Here is a 15,791-nt window from a genome sequence, read left to right on the forward strand (position 1 = left end):
GGCGCCTTTTGCTGCTGCCGCTACTATCAACGACGCCATCCTTGCATATTCCATTAGGTGTGTCATGTTTCTCTATTGCCGTCTTCTTTCCGCTTGCAGCTGTGTTCTATCTACCATTCCTTGTAGGGGACAGTTTCTACCGCCAGCGTTCGTACTGCTACCAGTAAACGTAGCTCTGACAGCCGTACTACAGCTGTAGAGCGCAACCACTACTGCATGTTTGTGGGCCATAGGCTGGCACCTTTGTGTGTATCGAACAGCAGCTTCATGGTGATTCAGGCCGTCTCGATTCGGCCGTTTTTGCACTTTGTTCTATCACAGTAGGAATAGTAGAAGTAACGGCCCAGTGACAGCGCGAGAGAATCATCATCTCCACTTGAACAAATTTTCCACGGCCACATCCATTTCACAGTAGCGACTCGGATGCCCAGAAACAGTGAGCAATTTACGATAGCCCAATGTTCAGCGTTTGTGCTGGCCCATCAAGGATGTGTATGTATGTTATTGGTACGTGTAGCAGTGTTTGCTTTATTGGAGGCACACCGTTTAAATGCAAAACGGACGCCAGCGAATGACAGAACGATGGTGACATCTCAATGGATACTATTCATCGACTGATGCATCTGGCGATGTAATATTATCTTGTATTTTTTCTACAACGACTCATTTACTCAAACAAGCAATTTTAATGATTTTAGTGAAGATACAGTCATATTCATTGTACAAAAGGACAAGTTTGTTCTTATTCTAAAAGAACCTCGTAAAGAAAGTGATATCTATTGAAAAACTAAATTTCTACCGAAATCCTTAGATTATCTTGCAATTCCAGCAGTACCATCAACCGAGGATACGTTCTAACCGGCGCATGCGTAATACAAACAAATAAAAACTTTCCAACGTTAAGCAGCAGCGCACATACAATAGGTTTTTTTCAAAAAGAATTATCTACACTTTCGATATATAATCTATACGTGTGTGTACCGTGAATTTGTACGAATTCTAGCATGAGGAACAGCAACCATGAGGGGTTGTTGTATGCGGTATATGAAAGACGATGTTCAGTATAATACTACCGGTTACCTTTTGAGGACAACGGCCAGCAACAGTAACACCAGTAGACGCAATGGCAGTTTCGACGTGCGCCTAGTACATGCGTATCTCACCGGATCGCGTAAACTTCGCACGCTTCCAGCAATACCTGCTTTTTTTTTCTCCCATCTCCTCTGTTGTGCCCCTCACTTGCTCTATAAGTGGCGGTACAAATTAGCTTTAGAGGTCTTTTTCTTTTGTCTCTCTGTTGCTCGCATTCGTTTTGTTCCGCCATTTTTGTCACTCAAGAACAGTCGCGGCAGAGCGCCGCAGCTCTGTATAGCCTACCCGCTGATGCTAACGCCCTTGCTTGAGGCCGGCAGTCTTGTTATGAACGAAGACTAATCTCCGCGTCCGAACGCCCCGCTGACGCTTAAACGGCTTTCGCATAGCAGAGTCCAGTTAAAATCAAGCTCTTAACCAGCGTGGGCTAGTTAAGGCTAGGTCGGTTATAAAGGCAGGACGCCGATGCTGCTGTTTGTTGAAACGGACGGCGTGACTCGGCCTGGTTTCTCAAACCACCCGCCTTTCTTGGTCGGGAGTACACGCGCGTATACTGACCGACTGGTGGTCAAATATGGAAATGAAAGTAAAAATATTAGATTTATTTATTAAGCTTTTGGCTGCCGTCGCACAATCGGTCTCTTCGTGTATTGAGGGCTTCGTAAGGGAGGGGCTGAATGGCCAAGACCAATCCATGTTTGCAGAGTAAAACGGACGAGCCCCCAACTGAGGCTGGGGACAGCCATACAGCACCACTTGCCGCGCGGCCGCCGCATACTCTGCCATCCGCTTTCACCGTTCCCTCTAATGGAGGTATTTTTATGTAAACCAGCCATCTGTGGTGTGAGATACGGCAAATTCATAAGCCCAGCTCTTTTCTTTCTTTTTGCCTTAGCGGCTGACCAAGCGAACGCGGACTGCCAAACGCCTCTTCGATGTCTGGCGCTGGCTGGATGCCCTTTTACTTGCACAGCCGCTTGCCCCCAAAATTCTAACACGCGCAATCCCAACTGCTCCAACAGCAGAAGCACCACTTCTCTCTCACCGAACCCAGTCAAACTCGGATGGGTGCAGGCATTAGCAGGGTGTTGGAGCGGACGGTGAACACAAGAGAAATGTCGAAGCCGCTATTCGTCCCGTCGGGCTCTGGATTGGCGAAAAATGGGGAAAGAATAAGAGTACAGAAATCGGGAACTCTGCTGTTACTACTTAGCTTGCCTTCTCCTTGTGAGGCTTCAGCCATTCCGTGCGAAGCCGACCGGAGCAGCGACCGATCTTAGCAGTACTTCCAGCCAAAGCCAGCTGTCCGTGGTTGATTTTTAGCACTCTTTGCTGAAACCACTGCGACTGGTGATGGTGGCTGTGCTTCTGCTGCTGATGATGCTGCGGCGGCGGCTCGCAGCAACCATTCCGTGTATCGAGGGAAGAAACACCGCCCGCATCGACCCCGGAAAACGAGCCATCAGTCGCCTCGGCCCTCTCATCCGCCCCTTAGCAGGGGTAGTGGTTTGAGCTACCGTGAATTCGGTGCTTTCTAACAAAAAAGTGCGACTGCGGAATATCTTTTCTCGGGCCCAAAGCTACCGTTTACCCCCCCCCCCCGCCTTCCGTCCTTCCCACCCGCCCTCAGTTCGGTTTCCCTACGGTTATCGCAGTGGTCTCACTCTCCAACCATGCCTCCGCTGTTCTCAGTACCCGAAGGTACTGAGGCGATGAGGCCGATATCGATAGATCGACACCTCCCCACCACCAGCCGCCTTGCGTTTTGCCTTGTACAGAACTTTGAACAACAGACTTAGAAATAGAGCTGCTACAACTATGAGTGGGTCGCGGCACTATTACCATTTTATTTTTCCTTCCGCGCTAGTGTTAAATCGATTCCTCAGAATGAACTAAATATAAGTTTCCTGACTTTTTGCTTAAACTCGAGTTCTACTTCTTTTGTGCTAGGAGGGGCTGACGATTCGTGTCTCGTTTTAGCTTTGCGACGGCTTCGATTAATAACGGTGGTACGATTGTTCCGTTAGCTATAACAGTAAGGAAAGCTAATTACATAAGGATGCAGGTATCTTAGGTATTTTCAGCGCGCGCGGAGGGTCCTCAAATACAATTTTACCATATTTATCTGTTTGAACATGCTGCAACACGTTTGATGGTGTCAACTCTGCGGCATTATTGTATCTAGCTATAATTGCAACTAAAGGTAGGGTAAAGATAAGTACATTTTGTAAATGTTGGTGATTCAGTGTATTACAGCATTCAAATTGCTATATGTGATTAGTTACTAAGTGATACTTGGATAAGATTAGGTCAAGCAAAATTGAGATTATTATTTATTCCGTTTCGCCGAACGCGCTCATTCAAATTGTACAAAACCATACCGGCACCTTCTGTACGAATGAGGTCATTTTAGTGTACATTATTTCTTGCGTGGTTGGTCTAGCCAGCCACGTTACAGTATCTGCTTGTATACAGTTGCGTCTGAAGTTTTTCTTGACTCACTCAAAACTTGGTTGTGGTAGTACAAAGACGACAAAGGAGGGTGGGAATGTACGCCAAAAGAAAGACTGCTGCCCATGCTTGTAGATGGGCAATATGGATCGAGATCTTTTGTTTGTGGTGAAATATTCATGGCAATAGCCAACTTTGCTCTTTGGATGAATCTGTGTTGGCAAACATTTGATGGAGAAAGAAGGCTTCGGTCGAACCTGCTGTCGAATCTCAAATGGACGATCAAGGATACGATGCCTCAGTGCCACCGCCTCAGCGCCGCCAAAGCGCACCGCGTCAAACAATGTGGCATAGGGTTGTTCTCGTCCACCCTCCAGAGTCAATGGATTGACCGTGGACGTCAACGAGCGCCTATTCCATGTCGCTTTCAGTAGCGACAGCGGAGAATAGAATGTTGCCATTGCGAGAAGCGGTTGGTTGAGGCAGAACAAGCGTTGCGATTTCGCCATACCATTACCCCCTAAAGAAGGATCCTGCCCGTCCGAAGCAATGGCACTAACGTTGGTCGAAGTGCCCTGGCAACAATCTCAGGTTAAGTTACAAAGACTCGACGCAGAGAAGAAGGAAAACGATGCTGGTTCAGTTACCTGGGCAGCACAGCAGGGAAGATCCGGCGAAGAAGGACCGTTCAGACTCGTCAGAGGATGTAGACGCGAAGGCAACATTGACCGAGAAGCCACCTGAACTAAACCTTTCAGTGGATTTATAAACGGAGACTAGCACTGGCGGAAGAGAAGTAGTTAGCTTATATAATAGTTGGGTGGCTCGATCGTGATCCATGGTGTCTGATGCTGAACAAGAGCACATACGCGATCACATGCGCATGAGTGAAAGCGTCACTCCATAGTCTACTGTGAAAAGCTATGCGCGACTTCCGTCGAAACCGGCACGAGGGCACACCTGTAGGAATGAACAATTTGCTTGCTGCTTATCGCTACACACCACCATATACGTATTCTGACAGTTGTATGTTGCATCATTTACACGACGTCGTCTTCATGACCATGTGAACAGTCCAGCTCGTGCTATCCTACAATAAGTATGGCTTCTAGCTATAGTAACAGCTGCTGCTATATGAGTGTGCAGTTTCCACCTGCATGTTCATCTCTGCCAGAAAGCAGCAGAAGCAGAATGAAACTTGCAGCGACGACGTAGTTGGCCTCGACTTCGGCCGGTCGCTCCATCGGTTCTTTCTAGTTTGGGAAACGAGAGGCACGAAGCAAACACACTAATTGTGGGTACACACTGGGCAGCTAAGGGAACACTACTACAGCCAACATTCCGTCGCCACTGTAGCAGCCATCCGAAGGAAACAGGCTGATGCCGCCATCTCTCTCCCTCGTTTGTCATCTTCCTGTTTCTCGTTACTTTTACTCTTTATTCTGATCTGTATGTCGGCGGCAGCTAACAACATTCGAAGTAATGGCACTAGCGGTGGCGGCAACGGTTGAGGCTAGAAAAATAGGCTCCTGTCGGACAGCCTGCCGCTGGACATTGGTGATGGCCATTGGGCCGAAGTCATTGTTGACGCTAGTTCACTCTGGCCAGTCAGTCAGTAGCTAACTGAATCGAGTGCCATAAGCGACGACTTGCATAGATGAGGAAGGGTTAGACTATAGTTGCTATTGTCAGCGTTGTCGTTGTTACACTTTGTGTCGTCGCGTTGCCATCGTTCCTCGATCTCAGACGTCGACGTAACTTTGCCATTGGCTGTCGGACCAACCGGACTTTGTTGGTACGCGACGGAGCTGATGGACAAGCGCAGAAGCTCTAACTTTGCCTTGCAGAGTCAGGGTAGCTGCTGTCTGGCTGGCCCGAGGGCGAAACTACTAGATGTGGCAGCCAGATGACTGAAGTAATGGAGGAAGAGAAAAGGCGCTGCATGCCAGCGTTCGGCGAGTTGGGATAGCAAAGTAGGCGACGGCGGTCGTGGTTGCTAGGGTGATCGTAGCAAAGGGGCTTGCGTTCGGAGGGGATTCGGTTGTCTGCTCGTTCATTGCTCACTGCTTTCCTTCTTGTCGAAACGCGGGACGGTCTGTCAGCATCTCCAAACCCCTTTCCGACTTTGAGTATCTCTGTGTGAGACATCCGTCGAGCTAGCGGCTGCCATTAGCGTCATCAACACGCATCGCAAAAGCCGCTGGTGGCAAGTTGACGACGCTAATGACCGTCTGAAGTGGGCCGAACACCTGCGAAAAAGAAGGCGAATCTGTCTGTTTTGCGGATAAGTGGATAACGCAATAACGAATAGTGGGTGGGGATCGTCCATTGGTTGAGCTAGCTGACGATGGGTCTAAGAAAAAGCCAGTTTATTTTGTAACGCCGAAAGCTTATCGAGTTTCGTTATATTTAAGGGTTACTATGATGCGAATCCAGCGTCATTTGGCGATACATACATGCATACAAATATCGATTGAGTGAATATACATGTTTGATAGAGCCTAAAGGACCACGATGGTTGCAGCCGTCAGCTTTTCAACAAGAGGTCTATCCGATGTCCCACCATCGTACAATTTTCCCAAAAGACAGTGTACGAACCTTTATCTCGACAATGGTGATAGCGCCAGTGATAACCTACCACACGCATGTAAAACGCCAGACTCATAAGAAACTGCTATTGACAACTGCAAACGAATTACCGATGGCGTAGTATACTGGCCTCGATTAGTGTGAGCAGTCTTCAACTCAGCGTTTTCCGACTTCCATTTAAATAATTTTTTCAGCAAATTTCGCACCAGCTTTTTTCCCAATTTTCAAGTTGCCCAAGCAGTCCACGTATGTCCCTGCAACCGTTTTGTCCTACACAACTGCAGTCAGTATTGTGGGCAAACTGCAACAACAGGAATAAGCAAAATCGTCGCTGGAGAAGAGCAGCGAGTGTCTATCTTGTTCTCTACCAGCTGCGGTTCAACTAACTCACACAAGCACAATTAGTAATGAAAAGCGACAGAGGCGCCGATCCTGCACAGTAACAACACCGGGAAATCCGACAGAGGATATTTTCTTTGAGAGGCGTCATCTTTATTTCGATTGCTACGACAACAATCAAATCAAGTACTCACGAATACTACGGTATTATTCTGAGGTAAAGTCCATCACATATGTTACTGAGTCCGAAGAAAGGAAGCTAACCAGTCAGCGACCTAGGCATAGTTTGATAATTTAAAGTAGAATGCTCTTAATAACGGTTGACAGTGTGGGTTGAAGGCGCCAGATCAATGGCTTACGCCGCTATCGTGATTGGTCAGAAAAAGGACTCGAAAAACTGCCGGTTGGACTGGTGGAGTGTCCCATCGAAAGCACAGAAAAAACCACTCTCGACGATAACGATGAAGGAAAAGACGCCATGATGCTAGGCAGGAAAATGAAATTCTCCCAGATCGAATATTTAAATGAGCACCAAAATTATACTAACCGTGTTGCTTAGACGCCGACGACCTAGCCTTACTTCCACTCAGTAGTGGATCACTATTAGTAACAGGAGCAGTGAAGGGCCGAGTGCATCTTATAACCAAATTGCTGCTGGCCCCGACCGGGTCCTTTTTCCCTGTCCGTCTGCTGTAATACCAGCCATCTTCTGTACAAGTCCTGTCATGGGGCAGCTTGTGCGGCCATCTACTTCGTTATATCCTTGTTGATGTCTACCTCAAGCGGGTTGCCGATTATTCTCACTTGCTATTACCTTTCGTAGCGCCGTGCATCCGTCGCGCTCTATTTGTTCGCGCGGCTCGCACACCAGTGCCAGTACTTTGTGCATACCTTGGCGTCGGTCTTGCACCAAAAGCGGTTTGCAGCTTGCCGTTCGTTTACCTCACCGCCACTACGCGTTTACCAGAAAGCAGTGCGCTAATTGCAGTCCTTTTATCGCACTTCTACTCGTCGTTCACAAACCCTGTCCTCCTATGCCGTCAGAGTTTTGCCCACCGCCGTTGTTTGACCAAGTCATGAGTCCTACAGCAGTCCATTGCGCGCCACTGGCTTGCCGATGAACCGGAGCGCCAGCGGAGAGCATGGTTAGTGGCTAGCCGGTCAATGCCGAATGGGAACAAGATAGATGTGAGATAGCTGGAAGACGACGCTTGCTGAGCACTAAAGGCTGAACCAGGCCGCCGCAGGCCGGGACGAAACTCAGACTTCTTCTACCAAGGCTTAGGGGATACAAGACCTTCTCCAAGGGTTGAAGGCCTAAAGGGACTAAGCGGGCAAATAGGGCGATGAAGGTGTGCTTGGAAGCTCATTTGTGGGTGGCGGCAGCAGCGCCGGCGGATACTCCATTTCACTACCGGTTCTACGTGAGTATTTCAAATGTCTTCTCTTCGATCAGACTTTGTGCCGTACCAGCCTACCGTTTTACTATGTCGCTGTCGCTTTGTCCTCAAGTGAGATGGCTTCTCATTCTTTGTCGTTGCGCCGTGTGTGGTTTTCCTTTAACTTGCTTAAGTCAGCTTACAGTCAAACCTGAGAGCAACTCGTTTTTAAAGTTTTTAAAGTCTCGTTTTTACCCTATGGTGGTTGCAATTCTTCTAAATAAGAGGCAGCCCTGAATTATTAGGAAGGCTTGTTCTGCACATGGCTCGTCTACAGCAATCTTAAATTGCGCAACAAACGCTTAAAGTTTTGCTGAGAAGGCGCTTTGATCGACATTACCTGACCTCTTTCAACCTAGTGCATCAACCTCACACGTCAATATGGCATGCTTCGCCGATTCTGTCATAGTTATAAGCAGTCAAATAAAAAATCGTTTAAAGAAAACTATATATTTTGCTTGAAAACGCTATGCAAGGCGGCCAGAACTAGATGTAGAACGTAGGTTTGTATTAGTAAAGCTGTGTTGAAGAAAAAAAGTTCTAAAACGTATTGTAACTTTCTGTATTGGTGTACTCAAGAATGTTAATGTAGCTAGCCTCTGATGAACTAATAGATTTATTTCAATTGGTTAATGCGGGTACCGCAAGCGCTTTGCGACTACCGCTCTTCAAACGTAAAGGATTTATATTTTCCAGCACGAGGAAAAAGTGAATAAAAAGCATGTACGATAGCTGGATAGGCATTTCCTTCCTTGTTTCTCTTATGTCCCCGTGTGACCCGTGCCGATCGGAGTGCATATAGTGCTGGTTGTGGGCGCATGAAGTGCAATTGAGTGTGAAAGGTATAAAGACGCGAGATCAGTCAGCCTTGATGACCTGAGGACACGCCAGTCAGCCTTGTGCCTGCGGTACCAGCAAAAAGGCAGCAGCTGCCACTTTTACCCTTTACGTTCACTCTGTCAGCATTAGACCCCTTTTCAGTATGGCTGCCTACCAACTGACCTTTTTTCGATGGTTCGCACGATCTTTTGCAATTTTTGAGCAAAACAACGATCCGCTGACTGACAGTTGGTCGGTTAGAGTAAGAACTGACTGGGTCGAGGCTACATTAGCTAGGCAACCGTCTCTAGTTGCCTTTAGTTTTCACTCAAAGAAAACAATCAGCCTGGCAAGGCGACGGTCAATCGGAGATCGCCTAAGGACTGACCGACAGGGAAATGGAGATCCTGACTTCTTGTAACCGGGCCATCTTTTCTCTCGTAGGGGCCTTAGCCTTGCAACCTCGAGGATTGTTCGTTTGTTATCCCCACCCAACCACTTTTTCCTCGTTCCAACCTTTTGCTATGCCCCCCCCCCCCTCTGATCAAGTTCTAACAGACAAGGCCTTTCTCACAGGTTCATCGACAAACACTCTTAACGCCTCCCAGCTGTGGCCCCTACAAAGCAGTAGCGGCAGTCACAAAGCAAGAAATTGCCGGCCAGCCGTGCCGTTGCCACGGGGTCGAGAACCTAAGCCAGACGAAAAGCAAGCAACGTTCTACCTTCCTCTAAGAACTTTTCTTCCCTTAAATTCCTGAATTGCTCTTCGACACAATGAAGGAAGTGGCGCTGATGAAGGTACAATGTACTTAGCGCTAAAATTGTACCCATTCTCCAGCAAATGCGCGCGAGTTCAAATCTGGCTCAGTCGGCAGACAGAAAGGTTTAGTAGTGATATAGGGGACGAGGGACGAACGGGGCAGAAGACTAAGCAGGAAAAAGTGGAAGCTTTTCCTGGAGGGCGAGAGGTGCGGTGGGTCAGTGAATGCGGAGAGGTCCTAGCGCCTGGCATCGTCAGACTGTACTGATAATAGCATTCCTCTTTTCCGAAGGGCTTCCTTCTCCTCCCCTGACTTGACCTGACTACATTCCTTCGTCGTCATCTTCTTCTTTTTCCTTCTTTTCGGTGTCGCCGTCTACCATACTCACCTTAGGGTTAGTTTTGGGTTCCTGGATTGGCTCATTCGGTAGGCCGAGCAGCTGAAAACTCAGCCGACGCTTTTCGGTCTATTCACCTACGATGCCGCTGCTGTTGCCACCATCACCGTATCGCTAGAAAGACCAGTAAGCAGATGCGGCCTAAAGGACCAAACTCGTATCGAATCCAACTTTATACCAGCATGGCGTCGCATTGACTGTGAAGTAGGAAACCGTATGCTACCTACGTAAAACACCTAATCGACAGACACCAGTCAGTCATGGCGACAATAGACAGACTTGGGCTACAACTATTGGTCGACAAGAAATTATCACCTGTTGGCGGAAGCTTCTCGAATGAATGGCGGTGGATAATCTTCGTCATATTTGTACCATGAAATGTATGATGCAAGGTTTTAAGCATGCGGGTTTAAAGCACGCAGGAAGTAAAATGAAGTATATGTATCCTTGTTTATAGACGTTATAGTAATGCTTAATTACATTTCAATGCTTATCAGTAAGACAGACGTACAGGAGGAAGATATATGTATATATATGTATGGCTGATATAAAAAAAAATCGCATTTACAAATATCATAGATCTCTTTCCTTGGCCCGAAACCGAGCAATTTTCTCTGGCGATGTTTTCTTTCATAACTGCTTGAAAATGACTTTGATGATGAACACGCCAGGACGGAACGGTCGGATTGACCCCAAAGGCATAGACTTGCCAGATATTGATCCACAAAGAGAACACGTAAGAAAAAACGAGTTAGATAGCAACACAGGGCATATACTCTGATCTAGATTAAACTATATAGGTTAGTAATGTAGGATACAGAGGTAGCTGTCGCTTGAAGGCGGCTCTGTGGAAGGGGTCGGAAAAGATCTATCCATTGTGGGCACGCTGAACGCTGCCGATTTTTCTGCACTACGTTGATTCCGACCGTGACGAGAACGAGCCGCTAGCGACTCGCGCTTCTCTCTTTCTATCCTGAATTGGTACATTTTGACCAAAATATTGATGAGACGCATTGCTGATTACCGGTTGTTCCAATGGATCATCTAAACCGTTTCCCTCATCTCTTCCCCCGCCCTTTAGCTCCACTGGCTGCTGCACCACCTTCATATACCTCATCCCTGTGTACCCCATCATCTCTACAGGCCAGCTCCTTCTCACATACGTACCCTGGACTTATACAAGGGGAGGGAGTAATCAGCAATCTTTACGGCTAACGGCTAACATCGTAGCACAATGGTACATGTAGCCAATACGTTTGTACCTTGTCCGTACGTTCTCTCCCATATGGCATGGCACTATCATACGCGACTGCGCCGAATAGACGTTACCTTTCGCAGATTGGATCTGTCTAGAGAAGAGAGGTGCAACGGGGAGGATAGAAAGGAACGTGACAGTGCAGCACTGGGTGGCACCGTGATACGCCAGATGAACACAACATCGACGGGGGTGATGGGATTGATGAAAACGGGCAAGTCGACGAGAGGTCGCAACAGCACCAGTAGCAGCAGCGGGACCGCGACGGTCGCTTGAGAGCTACAGAGCCAGCAACGGTTTGCCAAGAGGGATAATGGCGCCAATGGCGTTTGAGAGAATGATCGTACGGTAGAGGTGGGTCAAGAGTGAGAGGGGATTATTATTTTTACGACGTGGTTTCTAAATTACCCCTGAGGGGAAGGCGGGTTTAGTAGCAGAGAAGGGGGCAATGCAGGCTATGCAGGAGGGTTTCGCCGTGGGGCCGCAGAAAACATTGCCCCCTACCCCCGTAAACCGCGCACGCTCATCCTGCCTGCCGGTCTACCGAGGTCCCGTATTCGCTCGTCTACCCCCAAGCCGCCACCGCTACCTAGACCCGTTTGGCCACTAGGGAGGTGACGGTCACGATTCGGCTTGGCTAGATCCGTTCTCCGTCTGCCTCCCGCCGGCTCCGATTCGGCTGACAAATTACGACTGCTGCTGCGCGATTGGTCGTTGTTCTTTCGTCCAAGTCTGCGGCTGGAGGTCGGTCGGCCTATGACCGTCAACCCTCCCGGTCGTCTACTGGATGCTGTTGGTAGGTGGTCGGAATGAAAATAGTGACGGATACAACTGGACAATAAAAAAGAAAGAAGAACTAAATCAAAAAAACTACAAAAGAAAATTAAGGAAACAAGACAAAACAAAGAGTATAGAAGGGGAGAACACAAGAAGCAGTATAAAATAATTGAATTATAATTTTCCTTATTAATTTTCTTAGTTTTTTTTTTTTAGTTTTAAGCTTTGCTACATATCTTTTCCATTTGTGAGTGGATGAGTAGGTAAATTAAAGCAAACGCGCTGCTGCTATTACTAGTGCTACTATCAATGGATGCTGTGTGATTGAAGCTACTGGGCGGGGTATTCGAATGAGAGTGGTCGTAAAACGACAGTGCAGATGCAAATGCGCGGCGTGGAAATCTAGTAATGACGACGGAAGTACGGTGACGGGAAAAAGCCATATGTCAGAATGCGGTAGTTGTTCGTGGAGCACAGCCCGTTGACGCACTGCGTGTTGTTGGTGAGACACTGCTACTTTAGCGTCTGCAGTAGTAGCTATAACAGCTGCGGCAGCCAAAGAAGCATTGCCAACCACCATATTTCACAATATGCTCCATAAATATTGTGAGAACAAGTTTATGATGGCCTAGTTACTGGAGTAAGTAAACAGGCGGCAGCGAAATAGGGGTCGTGGAAATCATCGCGTTATTTTCGCGCTTCCCGCTCAACTATTCAGTACTTAAGATTGATAACAATGCAAAAAGAAGGACCAGCAACAGTCGCTTGTTATGGTTTGATGTAACTTAGACCCCTTTTTTTGCCTGGCTTGTCGATGTTTTCAGCCGCAAAAAAACGGTACGAAAAAGCATTCAGGTCGCTATTGCTATCGCTGTTTTTGCGCCGGCGCAAGAACTCGACGACCAAGTCATTGTCTGCGGCCGCCATTACCCTGTATCGGACCGCCTGCCAGCTGGCTTACTGGCGACTTAGCTAAAAATTCAAATAACAAAAATCTCGCCACTTGGCTACCTCAAGGCAGTCGATACCACATTAACCGGTTTAGCTACTGGTGGATAGGCTACCCATTGTTACAGCGAAGAGAAAAACTAACTCAATTCGGCTTTACAAGCTTTCTCGTCCCTTTCGCTGTTTCTTTAACTCAGCACCCAGCTGAGTTAAAGCAGCAAAGCTAACACGCAACAGCAGCAGAACGGGAGATAGAGGCAGCAAACATTCTATTCTACGTGCTGCACGTACTGGTGAAGTTTCTTGTGCAAAGAAGCTGCTGCAATACCGCGCCCATGAAAAAGAAGGCGATGAAGCGGGGTGTGGAAAAGAGTGCATCTGGACATCTGGCGCGAGTCGAGCGCAGGAAAAGCCGGGAGCCTTGGTGGTTGCCGTATGGCTGCCAGCAGGCATCCCGAATGGCCTGGTAGAGTCCAACGAGGGAGTCGGCGACCAAGTAAGCGAGCGAGTGAACAAGCGGCCGACTGGGCGCCACTGCACTTCGTTGCCGAAATCCCTCAGACGGCCGCTGATAGCGGGCGAACGCAGGACGAGCAGCAGCAGCGACAGAGACTGCAGTATGCCACCGCTGCATTGAGATGATGCCGTGGCAAGCAATCAGCGGTGGCAATTTTTGGACGCAAGTTTTCGTACCGACAGTGGCAGCAGCAGCAGCAGAAGGTAAGCCGCGAGTCGACGGAACATCCAAGCATCGGAAGCAGCCGTTACAACCCTGACAGACTGCTTAAGGGGTAAGCTGTGCAGCGAGAAGTGCTGGCGGAGCTGCTACACTCCATCGGTTGGCCAAGTCGCGCTAGCAGCGCTAACAACGTAGATGAGGAGGGCACAACGCCGGTATTCGCAAGAACGTACGGGCCCTTCTATACTCAGAGATTCACACACATTCACATGCAGACATGCAAAGGCAAAGATACCGCGGGCAGGGCAGGGCAAAGGCATAGTGCCTACAGGGGCGGTGTTGCAAATGCCTCTCTGGTCGACATTGTCGTCGTGGCAGGTGGAGGACGCCAGAGCTGTAGAGAAACGAAGCGGAGACGATAGTTTACGGTGAATAGGGTGTTGGCGGTTCTACTCGTATTTTCGCTTGGGGTGTACTACGCAGAGATCTTCTTCGGCGAGTCCGTTGCCGTAGCAGGCGCCGGGGAGTTGCGGCGACGACTCAGCAACCATAGAGCCGCAGTACACAATCGCCAAGTAGTGCCAAGCGCTGGTGGTAGTAGTAGTAGTAGCTGTAGTAGTACGAGGAAAAAGAGGTGTATCGGCAAAAAGATTGCAACTCTGGCACCCATGAAGGTGTCATCCTGTGCCTTTGGCTCAGCTTTCAGTGGTGCCCTTATTCCGGTGTTTACCTTGAGCCTCTCAAGCCAAGTGGACGGTAGGCTTGCAGTAAGAAGACCGATCCCCACGGCCCTTCCCCTATCGCGTTCTCCGGATGAATGCATTCGGGCCACGCAGGGTTCCAGTGCGAGCCCAACCCAACTCACATTGGTAGCACCAGCTGCAGTCGTACAAGCCTAGCGTAGATTATACTATTAAACACATACGAGCGAGCCGCATCAAACGCAGAACGCGACAAACAAAACCGTACACATAGCAGTCTTGGAATCGCTAGCATTAGCCTGCTCGTGGCAGCGGACGGTAATGGCTCTAATAGAATAGCGTTCCGGCTTCACTGAGAGATCGACGTACGCACACAGTCGACCGCTGGTCGACTGATTTTACTGGCCAGGTTGTTTGTGGTTGGTGCTGCTTTTTTTCTATTTCTGCGTGCTAAGCTACAATACGATAGTGTGCGTCCCTACCGACACAAAGGCTGCAAAAACCACCCAGCCTACGCGCTTGATTTTCTCTCGACTCATTTACGTCCATTTTTGGAAGACCATCCAAAAAAGAATGCAACAATGGGATGGGATGAAGCGATGGCAAGAGAAAGGAAAAGAAAAGGAACTTTTGGAATCACACGGCGAGGGTGGCCGGAGGCTTGGGTATCGGCGCAAGAACCGTGCGAGTAAAACGGGACAACAGACTGTTTTTTGATCGCTTCGCATCATAGCCACCGTTGTCGCTGCTGTCATATTGGTCTCCTGGCCCCTTGCTCATTCCGCCGTACCTCGTCCTTCGACATCTTTAAGACTATGAGTGCTTGGAAAGAACAAGTAGCTGAGCATGGTGGAGGTAGCGCCAGCCAGAGTAGCGCCAGACGTTGAGCGAATACCCTGAAAAGCTCGCTAAAGGAAATAGCCTAAGATAGCAAATATAAGTAGTCAGACGCAAGCTAATGCAATGGACTGGAGGTAAAGACTCGATCACTCACGCATTTGTTGGCTGGCTAACTGGCTGCACGATGGTTAGTAGACAGAAACAAGCCCCGTACCCATTTTTTCCATTCTACCAAACGAACTCTTGTCACAGTAGGATAATAGGCCACTAAAAAACGTGTGGATTAATAACCACGCAAATGGACAAACGAACGACGAAGAAAGTATCAGAGTACACAAGCCAGCTACCATAAATGATCCATGCATCTGTGCGAGCTAAAGAAAAACGTGTTTTGCTTCAATGAGCACAGATACACAATTATGTTGCATTTAAAATGGACAATTCTTCTTGCGTCATGGATGATGCGCACTATGCATTCACCACTATGAGAGGTCTATAACATCGGGTATAATACAGAACTTCTACCTAAATAAGCAATTCGTGTTTTGTTGCTAAGGTGTATGTACTTACGTGTAATGTCGGCACTTGAGCGTGTCGGTAGCATTATTGCGAAACGTGAAATACGTTACTCGATTGCCAATCTGGATAACTACCCTATTTTCTATTATGCAGTAAGACGTTACCTGCGCTTTAGGATATCATGT

The 15,791-nt window shown here is 48.2% G+C and overlaps 1 protein-coding gene across 7 annotated transcripts in view; it reads left to right on the forward strand.

The window, feature by feature from the left end:
- The window catches only part of LOC111255269 (irregular chiasm C-roughest protein-like), a 165,251-nt gene that overhangs the window by 29,788 nt on the left and 119,672 nt on the right, over nt 1-15,791 (forward strand). The gene's annotated exons all lie outside the window — the stretch shown is intronic.

This window comes from Varroa destructor, unplaced genomic scaffold (genome assembly GCF_002443255.2).
Source record: "Varroa destructor unplaced genomic scaffold, Vdes_3.0 BEIS01000001.1, whole genome shotgun sequence".
Lineage (NCBI taxonomy): Eukaryota > Metazoa > Arthropoda > Arachnida > Mesostigmata > Varroidae > Varroa > Varroa destructor.